Source organism: Neomonachus schauinslandi, chromosome 12 (assembly GCF_002201575.2).
Source record: "Neomonachus schauinslandi chromosome 12, ASM220157v2, whole genome shotgun sequence".
NCBI lineage: Eukaryota > Metazoa > Chordata > Mammalia > Carnivora > Phocidae > Neomonachus > Neomonachus schauinslandi.
This window is the reverse complement of record NC_058414.1, coordinates 99,064,319-99,074,522: the sequence shown is the minus strand read 5'-3', so window position 1 is coordinate 99,074,522 and position 10,204 is coordinate 99,064,319. Positions and strand designations below refer to the sequence as shown.

General features: G+C 46.6%; 2 non-coding genes across 2 annotated transcripts in view; one reads left to right on the top strand and one right to left on the bottom strand.

Annotated features, from left to right (window-relative positions):
* Positions 1-6,739: 6,739 nt before the first annotated feature.
* Positions 6,740-6,811, bottom strand: TRNAC-GCA. Its single transcript has one exon. It is a non-coding gene; the product is annotated as a tRNA-Cys (tRNA).
* Positions 6,812-10,158: 3,347 nt separating this feature from the next.
* Positions 10,159-10,204, top strand: part of TRNAC-GCA — a 101-nt gene continuing 55 nt past the window's right edge. Inside the window, exon 1 of the tRNA in view lies at positions 10,159-10,194. This is a non-coding gene — a tRNA (tRNA-Cys). The remainder of the gene's footprint in view (positions 10,195-10,204) is intronic.

Genomic DNA, 10,204 nt, shown 5'->3' with positions numbered 1-10,204 from the left:
ACTGCAGCCTGAGGAGAGCCTAGCACAGGACCAGCCGGCATACCCGAGCAAGGGTGTCCTTGGGCTCCTTCATTGCGCAGCCAGAGCCCCAAGGAAGGCTGCCCCTGCTCCCACAACAACCACTTTTCCTGGCTTCTCCCAAGAGCTTGTGGGCCATGAATGACTGGAGGTTCTGGTTCCGGTTGGCTAGATCTGGCCCCAAAATGCCCAGGCCGCTATCCCAATACCCACCCACCTTCAAACCACGGAGTCTACAATTGACTGAGGTTGGCCCAAGTTCACCGCCACGAAAATGACAGAACTGGCTCCCTACACCCACCCTGAGGAACCGCAACAACTCCCCATTGGTATCATCATATTTTTCTGGCATCTTCCCAGTCTCGCACACTACTCGCCCGAATTGCCCAGGCTGCGACAGATGGGGGCTCTTCCTCCAGCTCTAGAATCTACACACCCTACCAGGTAGATAAAACCTGGGGCCTTGATTCATGCCCCCTCCCCCAAGGGTCCAGGATCCTACCAAGAATAAAAGCATCAGATTTACTCATTCCCCTGAGGCCTTCATTCATGCCCACGACTCCCAGGATAACTAATAATTAAAAGAGGCCACGCCGAGGGAGGGCGATGCGTAACCCAAAGGAACGAGAGTTTCCGAAGGTGGAGGCAGGCTCCACGTACAGGGTACTGGGGAACGAAGCTCGGGGAGGGGGTCCGGGGTCGTCCAGGGACCTCGACTTCTCCGCACGAAATCCTGCGCGCCACGCCCGCCCGGCCGAACACAGCCCGATACCAAAGTTGGCGGACTCCCGGGTCTTTGTCCCTCTACCACGAGACCGCACCACGCCGCGCCTAGTTGACCGGCCGAGGCGTCCGTCGGTCCGTCTGTCCTCCCGGTTCGCCTCACCTGGCGCGCCATCCCGGGACTCAGCCTCCGCTCTCAGCTTCCGGCGCGGCCCGCGGCGCCCGCAACCCGGCCGCAGACTGTGCCGCGACCCTCGGCGACAGCGGCGACCGAGGTCGGCGCGGGAGAAAGCGGGGCTGGGGCCGCGGGCGGTGGGGGAAAGGCGAGGCCGAGCACGCCCCGGCCTCCCGGCGCCCCCCACTCCGAGAGGGGTGGTCGGGCTTCCGCCCGGAGACCCCCAGCCTCGGCGGCCCGCTGGGCGCAGGCGCGAACTACACGTCCCAGAGGGCGCCGCGGCGCGGGCCGGGGGGCGGTGCCGCGGGCCGCCTCCTTGAAGCCCCCTCCCCACCTGCTTCGCTGAAGACCTCAGGAAGCTGCCGCGAGGGGTTCCGCGCGGGGTTCCGCCTGGCGGCCAGCTTGCGGATGTGTTTTCCCGAGGTACGCGTCCATCCGTCATCACCCATCCATCATCTATTCTTGCATCCAACATTTACTGAGCGCATCCTCTGTGCCAGGTGGAGATGCTCGGATGAAACGGGACCCGCCTCTCCTAGAGGTCACATCCCGTAAACCGGCCGTTTCCGAGGCCGCGGGGACGTGTATGTGTTGGGGGGCGGGGGGGGGGCGGGAGCGGCCGCCGGGGTGGGGAGGGGTCTGCAGGCCAGACTGCGCGGGCCGCGGTCGGGGGTGGGTCTGAGTGGCTGCCAAACCCCCGCGCATCCTCAGATCTGCCACCCCGTCCCCTTGCTCAGCAGAGCATCGAGCCGGGTCATGACATCTCGTGTGACCAATTGCTGGTCTATTTGGTTGATTTAGGTGACCCCAGAAGCTCCTGGAACGTAGGACGCCCTCAAATAAATGTGTGATGAGTGAAAGAAGCGTGGGCCCCACCATTGTCCTGGTCTGGACGCGGCCGGCTGGGGGTGGGGGGAGGGGTCTCGGCTGAGGACTAGGAGCCTCATTCCCGCTCTGGAGGACCACCCCCCGTTAGAACCACTCAGGGAAGGTGGGCGTGTGGAGCCAAACCGGCTCTGCGAGACAGAAGCAGGGGTCCAGCGAAGCGGAGAGGCCCGCCGCCGGGGGAGCCCGCTTCCCCCGCTTCCCTCCGCGGTAGGTTCTCTTCCTCTGGAATATTTGGGGGAAGAGAATTTCTCGCCCAGCAGTCCCAGTGTTGGTCCCTGAAGCAGCTCTGGCCTGCCATGGGTCTCCGCTGGCCTTGCTGCTGGTCGCCTCCCAGAACTCTGGGGTACCGTGTTGACATCCTTGGCCCGGCCTCCAAGGAAAGGCGTGGGGGGAGACCACTCTCAGTCACTGCCCAGCTTCATCACCCGAGCCAAGCCCCCTCCTTCAGACCTAAAGAATCGCTGACACAGGACCAGTGTGTGTCTGTGTAGCCGGCTGTGGGAGGATTTAAAGATACCACAAGCGTTTCAGGGCACGGTAAAGGAAAGCTTCAAGCTCAGCACCTGATCTCGGGATCCCTAAAGGCTGTAGAGCCTTGTGGTGAGCCCCTTGCCTGTGCTGTGACCCACATTCTTGCTGAAGTGGACTTCCTCCCACTAGCCAGCGTGTACTTGCTCCCACACCCACCCTCGGTCTCAGGATCCCTAAACTTTAAAATCCCTTAATTTAGAAAAAAGTAGTATCTCCACCCAAGACACACCTTTATTGTAGCCTATACAGAGTCTTGGCACCTCTTCGACTCAACCTCTCCCTACCTGACCAGGCTTAGACCCCATTTGTAGACTCTGGGTCAGCCGTGGCTAAGGTTAATTCACCAACAGCCAATTTGCTGAATGTCCAGTTTGCCAAAACTCAGTTTGCTGAATGCCCAGTTCTCCCAGTGATTGAGAAACCTTCCCACCCCTCTACCCCCAAAGTTTTATTTGTACCTCTGACCCCATTCCTGCATCCCCCCTGCCTCTGTATCTGCAGTGCAAGATGATTGTGGAGAACTGTCTTAAATTCCATTTAAAGTGTTTATTTGGCAGTTCTGGACAGGGACAAAGGCAGGAGTGCAGATGGAACAGACTTTTTTAAATGCTCAATAATTCAGATGGGTTTGCAGCAAATCAATATCCAGTGGTTTAATTTTCATCATATTTGGCTTTTGGCTACCTGGACATTCTGTGAATTGGCTTTTGGTGAATTAGCCAGCTATAGTTTTCCCAAGCAAATTGGCTAGCTTTCTCTTAAAGATAAATGGTGCTGTCCACTCCTCCATGTGAAAATGGCTCAATTTAAAAATATTTTCTAGTTTTCATTATTTCTTTTTCTATCCATGAGGTTATTTAAAAGTACTTTTTAGTTTCAAAACGTATGAGTCCTTTTTAAAGTTATCTTTTTGTTATTGAGTTTTACTTCATACAAGAGAATATAGTATATGATGTTGCTTTTTGTTAAGGATTTTCTGAGACTTGCTTTGTAATCAAGTATGTAATAAATGTTTGAAACTTTTCCCTGTTTTCTTTGAAAGAGCATGTATATTCTAATGTTGGTTGTAGGGATCTAGTTAGGTCTATTAAATCAAGATTATTGATTGTGTTGTGTCCTCTCCATCTTACCATTTTTTGCCTTTTGATGTATCAGTTACTAAGAAGGATGTATTAAAATCTATTAATGTGCATTTGTCAATTTCTCCCTGTATTTCCGACAATTTTTGCTTTATATATCTTGACACTGTGTATACAAGTATAGAATTGTATTTTTCGGGCGCCTGGGTGGCTCAGTTGGTTAAGCGACTGCCTTCGGCTCAGGTCATGATCCTGGAGTCCCTGGATCGAGTCCCGCATCGGGCTCCCTGCTCAGCGGGGAGTCTGCTTCTCCCTCTGACCCTCCCCCCTCTCATGTGCTCTCTCTCATTCTCTCTCTCTCAAATAAATAAATAAAATCTTTAAAAAAAAAAAGAATTGTATTTTTCTGGGAAAGTTCATTTTATTATTATGAAGTAACACTCTTTGCCCTAATAATACTTTTAATCTATAATTCATTTTATCTGATATTGATATAACGAAACTAACTTTATTTTGGTTAGTATTCGTTTGGTATATCTTTTCCCATCCTTTCACTTTCAAGCCTTCTGAGTATTTATGTTTCAGGAGTGTGTTTTATAAGAGCATATAGCTAGAGTTTGTTGTTGAATCCAGTATGACAATCTCTATCTCAATTGGCAAATAGTCCATTTGCATTTATTGTGATTAGTAACATATTTTTATTCATTTCTACCATCTTTTTTGTGCTTTCTATTTATTTTGATTTTTTCTATGCCTTTCTTTCCATTCTTCTATTGGATCGGTCACTTTTTCTTTATTCACCTTTGAGGAATTCACCTTGATTCACCTCTTTCTACTAATTTGAAAATGAATTAGTCTTCCTTTTCTATACTTTTAGGGGTTACTCTTTAAATTTTTACACACACATCTGATTTGATATGGTCTAACAATAATTAGTATTTCTACCCTTCTGCCACACAAAAGAAGAACTTTAAACTTTAATGTATTAGTTCAACCACATCATTGTCCTTGTCTTCTGTGTAATTGTTCTCTTTGGTTAAATCTTATTTTTAAGCCCTCCCCAACTCATTTTTTTTTGTCTTGTATAATCAGTGCTGTTTAGATTTACCAGTATGCTCACTAGTATTTTTGTTCACCATTTTTTCTTTTGTCTTTCTCCTTCCTTCTGGGTTCAGTGTTCTTCTTTCAAAATTACATGTTTTAAAAGTTCTTTCAGCAAGGATATCTTAGAAGTAAATGCTTTCAGTTATATTTCTGTCACTTTTGAATGATAGTTGAACTGAGTAGAGAATTCTAACGTATGTTACTGTCTTTCACTCAGAATACTTTATTCCATTGTCTTCCACCCATCATTGCTCCTGTTGAAAAGTCTGCTGTCATTCTAATTATTATTCCTTTGTACATAATTTGTCTTTTCTGTTTGGCTGCTTTTAAGATCATCCCTTTGTCTGTGGTATTAAAGCTCTGCCATGTGCCTAGGTGTGGATTTATCTTTTTTGGAACTCATTCCTAATCTGAGGTCATTGTACAAGTCAGGAAATTTCTCAGGTATTATATCATTATATTCCATACTTGTACAATTCATATTTGACATTTATCAGAACTCTATTCTATCCTGCACCTCTCTTAGCCACTCTTTTTTGTTTTGCATTTTTTTAGACCTTTGTGCTTCATTCTTGGTAGTTTTTTAAGATTTATATTCTATTTCATTCACAAATCTCTCCTCTTTCTGTCTAATCTGCTATTATACTATTAATTTCAATTATTGTATTTTTCATTTTAGATGAGGTTGCTTCCTCTTTTTGAAAGTCATATATTCTCATACATTCGATTTCCTATGTCTTTAATAATTTTCACCACACTTACTTCATAGTATCTATATGACATTCCTCCTATCTGACATTCTTTATTTTGTCTGATGGTTTTCATTCATGGTTGGCTGATTCCTTGTTAATTTTATTATTTTGAATTGTGAACCCATTTTAAGCCAGGTTTCATCCATAGGAATTCTGTGTGGCCTGGCTTGCAGATATGCCCTTCAGTGTTTGTGTCTGCTTCTTCTGGATACTCCACAATCGTTAGCCTAGGCACACTTTTTATGTCAACTTTTAGCTTGGGGAATTTCTGAACCATGCAAGTAGTGTAAATTCTAAGTTCTAACAAGTGTGAAGATCTGTGGTTATGAATTTTCAGGGGAGATACCCCCCCCCCCCCCCCGCCCAAGAGAAAGACCTCTTGTCTGCTTGTGCTGATGTCTCATTAGCCCACCCTTTTACTAATGGTGTGGCTCTCTGGGAGTCTGACTTTACATGCGGGAAGGGCATTTCAAGCCTGGACCTAATCTCCTGGATCCACATGGCTGTTAAAACTCAACACCTCAGCTGTCTCACCATAACCACAGGCATTCTTGGGGTCAGACCTTTAGTTCATCCCCCACCCCACCCCCAAGATAATCCTTTATTGTCATGCAAGATCAGCTGTACCTGTGATTGGATATTTGTTTGATATCATTTGATAAAATGATATTTTATGTTTCAATTCTGGGTGTTTTGAGGTAGAAGGAGTTTTAGATGATCTAGTCTACCATATTTCTGGTAACAGAAATCCTTTTATTTTAAAATAGCCCTCTCTTTTGTCTAGCTGTCCTTATCACTCACATGATCATTTCTTCGTTTGACTGTTTGCCCACCACAGACAGTTCTTGCTCAGCTCTGTCTTTCCTAAGTCTGGTATCAAGTGGGAATCAAATATGTCTTGAGTGAATGGATGATTCCGTGGATGAACAGATGAATGTCAGCCACTGCTCTGATGTCAGACAGTATTGTTAGGATGGAGTAGGGGTCAAAAAGCCCATCCATGCCTCTTTGGGGAAGATGGATTAGGGACAGTGGTGTGCTAGAGCTGGCTCGCACCAGAGAGTCACTTGTTAGCATATCTTCCCCATTCCATGTTCGGTGATCTTATGTTTGTAGCTTGAAGTTGACCACGGTGAGATTATTTACACCATGGAACTGGGAAACACTAAAAATCAGTAATGCCCTTCCCCCAAGAGCTGGTTGTTAAATATTTAGCAGCACACCACTGATGTGGAGCAATGAAAATGTGTAGAAAAAGTAAGCCTAAGCCTATGTAGAACAAGACCTGTGGTAAGTGAAATATGAAGTCAGAGTTGCAGGAACCTATCACTCTGGGGCTGTGGTGCCCAGTGACAGGGTGTTAAGTTACCCATGACTTTTCCCCCCCCAGATTTGGGAAGTCTCAATATCCTGAGGCTCAGTATTAGGGAAAGGAGCTGAATCTTTAGTGAACAAAAGTGAGAGACAGTAGGGGGCACCTGGATTTGAACCAGGGACCTCTTGATCTGCAGTCAAATGCTCTACCCCTGAGCTATACCCCCAGATGTAGGTGTGGGCCTAAGTAATACCTTTACCTGTGCACCCAACACCCCTATAAGTTTTTATACCAAATATTCATTGGCTGGGCCTCCCGGAAGCTGCCAAGCCTACCTCACTACAATTTTCTCTCTCTGATGCAAAACAAGCAACAGGTTCCCCTCCCTGTAGCTGGAAGAGCACTGACACCAACATTTAAAGCTGGAAGGGCCTTCAGAGTCACTAGTCTGTGCTGTTCACAGTGGGCATCTGAATACAGACATTCAAGATTACTAGTCTTCCGCCACACAAAGCCCTTTACTAAAGGGATCAGAACCTGAATCCACTCTTCCTGATCCTTGGGTTTAGAACCCTGTTACTGAACCAATGACTCTCTTATCTTCCTCTTGTCCCTATCTTCCATCTGTCAAAAAAATGTAAAGGCCACATAATTGGAGCCATCTGAATAGATTTATACAGACCTGAGACCATCACGGGGACTAGAATGCAGGCTTCAGAGAGCATGAATGTGCCACACAGCTCAAAGACCACAAGGGGAAAGCTAATGGGGGACACCAGGATTTGATGTGGTGCATGAACTGCAACCCTTGGGCCAGTCTCAGATTTTTGTACTTAGGAATCATCTCGGGAGCTTGTCAAACATGCAGATACGATCTGGGGTTAGGAACAAGCTCCTTATGGAAAGTCAGGAGACCGACCCACTTTGAGAAACACCTGCCACAGGTCTCTCTCAGCTTCCTTTTGCACCACCTTCAGGAAGACTCGGGTACTGCAACACCTAAAAAAAGGAATGGGTTTGAATTCCAGCACCCGCTGGGATCAGCCAGGATTAAAACCAAAGACGATGGTCAAACTGCTCATCTTCTGAATTCTGCTCTAGACAGTGATTCTTAATTTTAGGGTGCCTCAGAATCATCTGGAGGGCTTGTTAAAACAAAGATGGCTGGGCCCCCACGCCAAAGGTTTGTGATGACGAGGTCTCAGGTAATGCTGATGTTGCTGGTCTGGGGCCACACCTTGAGAAGCACTGCTCTAGACCTCCACACATCTGTGACCAGGCCCTTGTCATACTTGCAGCCACACCCAAGACACCTGTCCACCGTTACCTCTTCTGCATGTTCACCAGGCACTGGTGCCTTCACTCCCCCAAAGACAGTGTCCTGAGGTCCCTCTCCTTTCCTCCCAATGCTTGCCTGGGACCGACTGGGGTGCTCATAGTTGTCAGCTAGCCCTCTTCCCATTTTCCCATTTAGCAAACTAACACCCAAAAAGGCTTCTACCCCTCCCCAATATGGGGAGACCTTGTTCAAGCAAGTAAAGGCAGACATGCACCTGTTCTCTCTGGAGCAGCCCAGGATGAGTTCAAAAGCCTAGTTTGTCTCAGCAAACTCAGGCTTGAGGGGGTTGCAAAATTATTCCTGTCTACAAATGAAGCAGAAGACGAGAAGGTATCTTTGGACCCGCAAAGGAAAGTATCCAGGTTAGAACGTGGAAATATGCCGTTCTCCTCCAGAGATGCAGCCGAACTTTCTTGTCTGGAGATTTCCTTCATAGAAATGTACTTCTTCCTTAATTTGCTATGAGTCATTTTTATAAGCCATGAGTAGTGAGAAAGACAGATAATTAACAAAAATCTATCTTACTATAATGCAGACTGTGAGGAAAACAAAAACAGAGCAAGGGGATAAAAATGATGGGGTACAATTTAGACAGAACCACCAGAGACAGAACTCACCAGGCCTTGCTGATGAGCTGATGGTGGGCAGAGCCCTGAGCGAAGAGAAGGAGCACTGGGAGGTTCTGGAGGGGCGCCCTTGGAAGAACAGCAAAGACCAGTGTGGCTGGAGGCAAAAAGGGAAGGAGTTAGGGGAGGAAGCAGCCAGGGCCAGCTCCTGCAGGTCCATAGGCTGCAGCATGGACTTAGATTTTGTTCTCAGGGGAGCGGAAAGCTACTGAACAGAGCGGGAAACATGATCTGACCCCCCTCTGAAACGGTCATCTCAGTGGAAATAGAAGTAGGGGCAAAAGGCAGGGGGATACCTGCCAAGAGAGTATGACGATGGGTCAGGTGGGCCTGGACCGCAGGTCATGACCACAAGAACTGCTGAGATGCAAATACGTCTCACAGCAGAGTCAACAGGACTTGCTGCGGGCTTCGGATGCCAAAGGAAGAAGTGACCCAACAGTGGCTGGCAGGGGTTTGGCCCGAGTCGCCGGGAGAATCATACCACTTAGGTGGGCAACACGGAGTGCGGCGGGGAGCTGGCTAGGGGTGAGAAGTAATAATTCTCTTCCTCCCATCTTTGGTTTGAGGGGCCTATTAGATCTTGAATGAGGATGTCCAGTATGAGGCGCTGGCTCCAAGAGGAGGCTGCAGGTCCCAATGGAGGGCCCATCATCCACGGGCTTTTCGTGTCCCTGTTTCTCCCCAGGGTTCATCTCTGTGCTCCGTCGGCTGTGGATTCAGTGAGATTCTGCTCTAATAAATGCTTTCAGATCTTGTTCATCTGAAATGTCCTTCCTTTGCCTTCGTGCTTAAATATTAGTTTACCTGGGTCCAGAATGCAGGCTTGGAGGTTATTTTTCTTCATATGTAAAAAATACTTATTTTATAATAGTATAAAATATCAATAAAGACAACTTTATTATTCAATTATTCATCTCACCAAAGCATCAAAATTTTTTTAATTTCAAAATGCCATGGTTCAAGATCTACACAGCTAAAAGGTCATGTATATCAGTGCTTAATACTTTGGATTATAATTCTCAACTACAACTTATTCTTTTAAATAACATGCACAGTAAAGGAAGGAATTACATGATTTAGAAAATATGCATTTTAAACAACCCTTAATAATTATGACCATCCTGGGTTTAATGTGAGCATATTTATGTCAACAAACAGTGCAAACTCTACATTTGAGGCTGTGGCGATTTGAGTTATGGTTTGAATTTTTTACTTTGGGGGAAAATGTGGGGGGTGGAGGGGGTTCCTACTAAAATATAGATTTGCCTGTTAGATCTATTTAATTTTACTTTATTTATGTATATATTTTCATTTAAATATACAATTTTTTAAAATAAGAATGTTTTCCTGATTATAATAAAGCAATAAAGACGGTATAGACCCACGGGACAAAATGGATGACTGCTAACTAGTTTCGCATAGACGAAAAAAAAAAAATCAGTGCTGCTGAAATATAGTCTGTAGAGAAGTTTGTAGGGGAGGTTGATGGCCAGAGGGATGCGGTTCCGCAGGCTCATTGAGAATGAATGGCAGTTAGCATACCGGAGAATAGCCGGCTATTGCAACATAGTAAAAAGGTGCTAGTTAGGAGCGCATAGCGTGTGTGGGGGTATAGCTCAGGGGTAGAGCATTTGACTGCAGATCAAGAGGT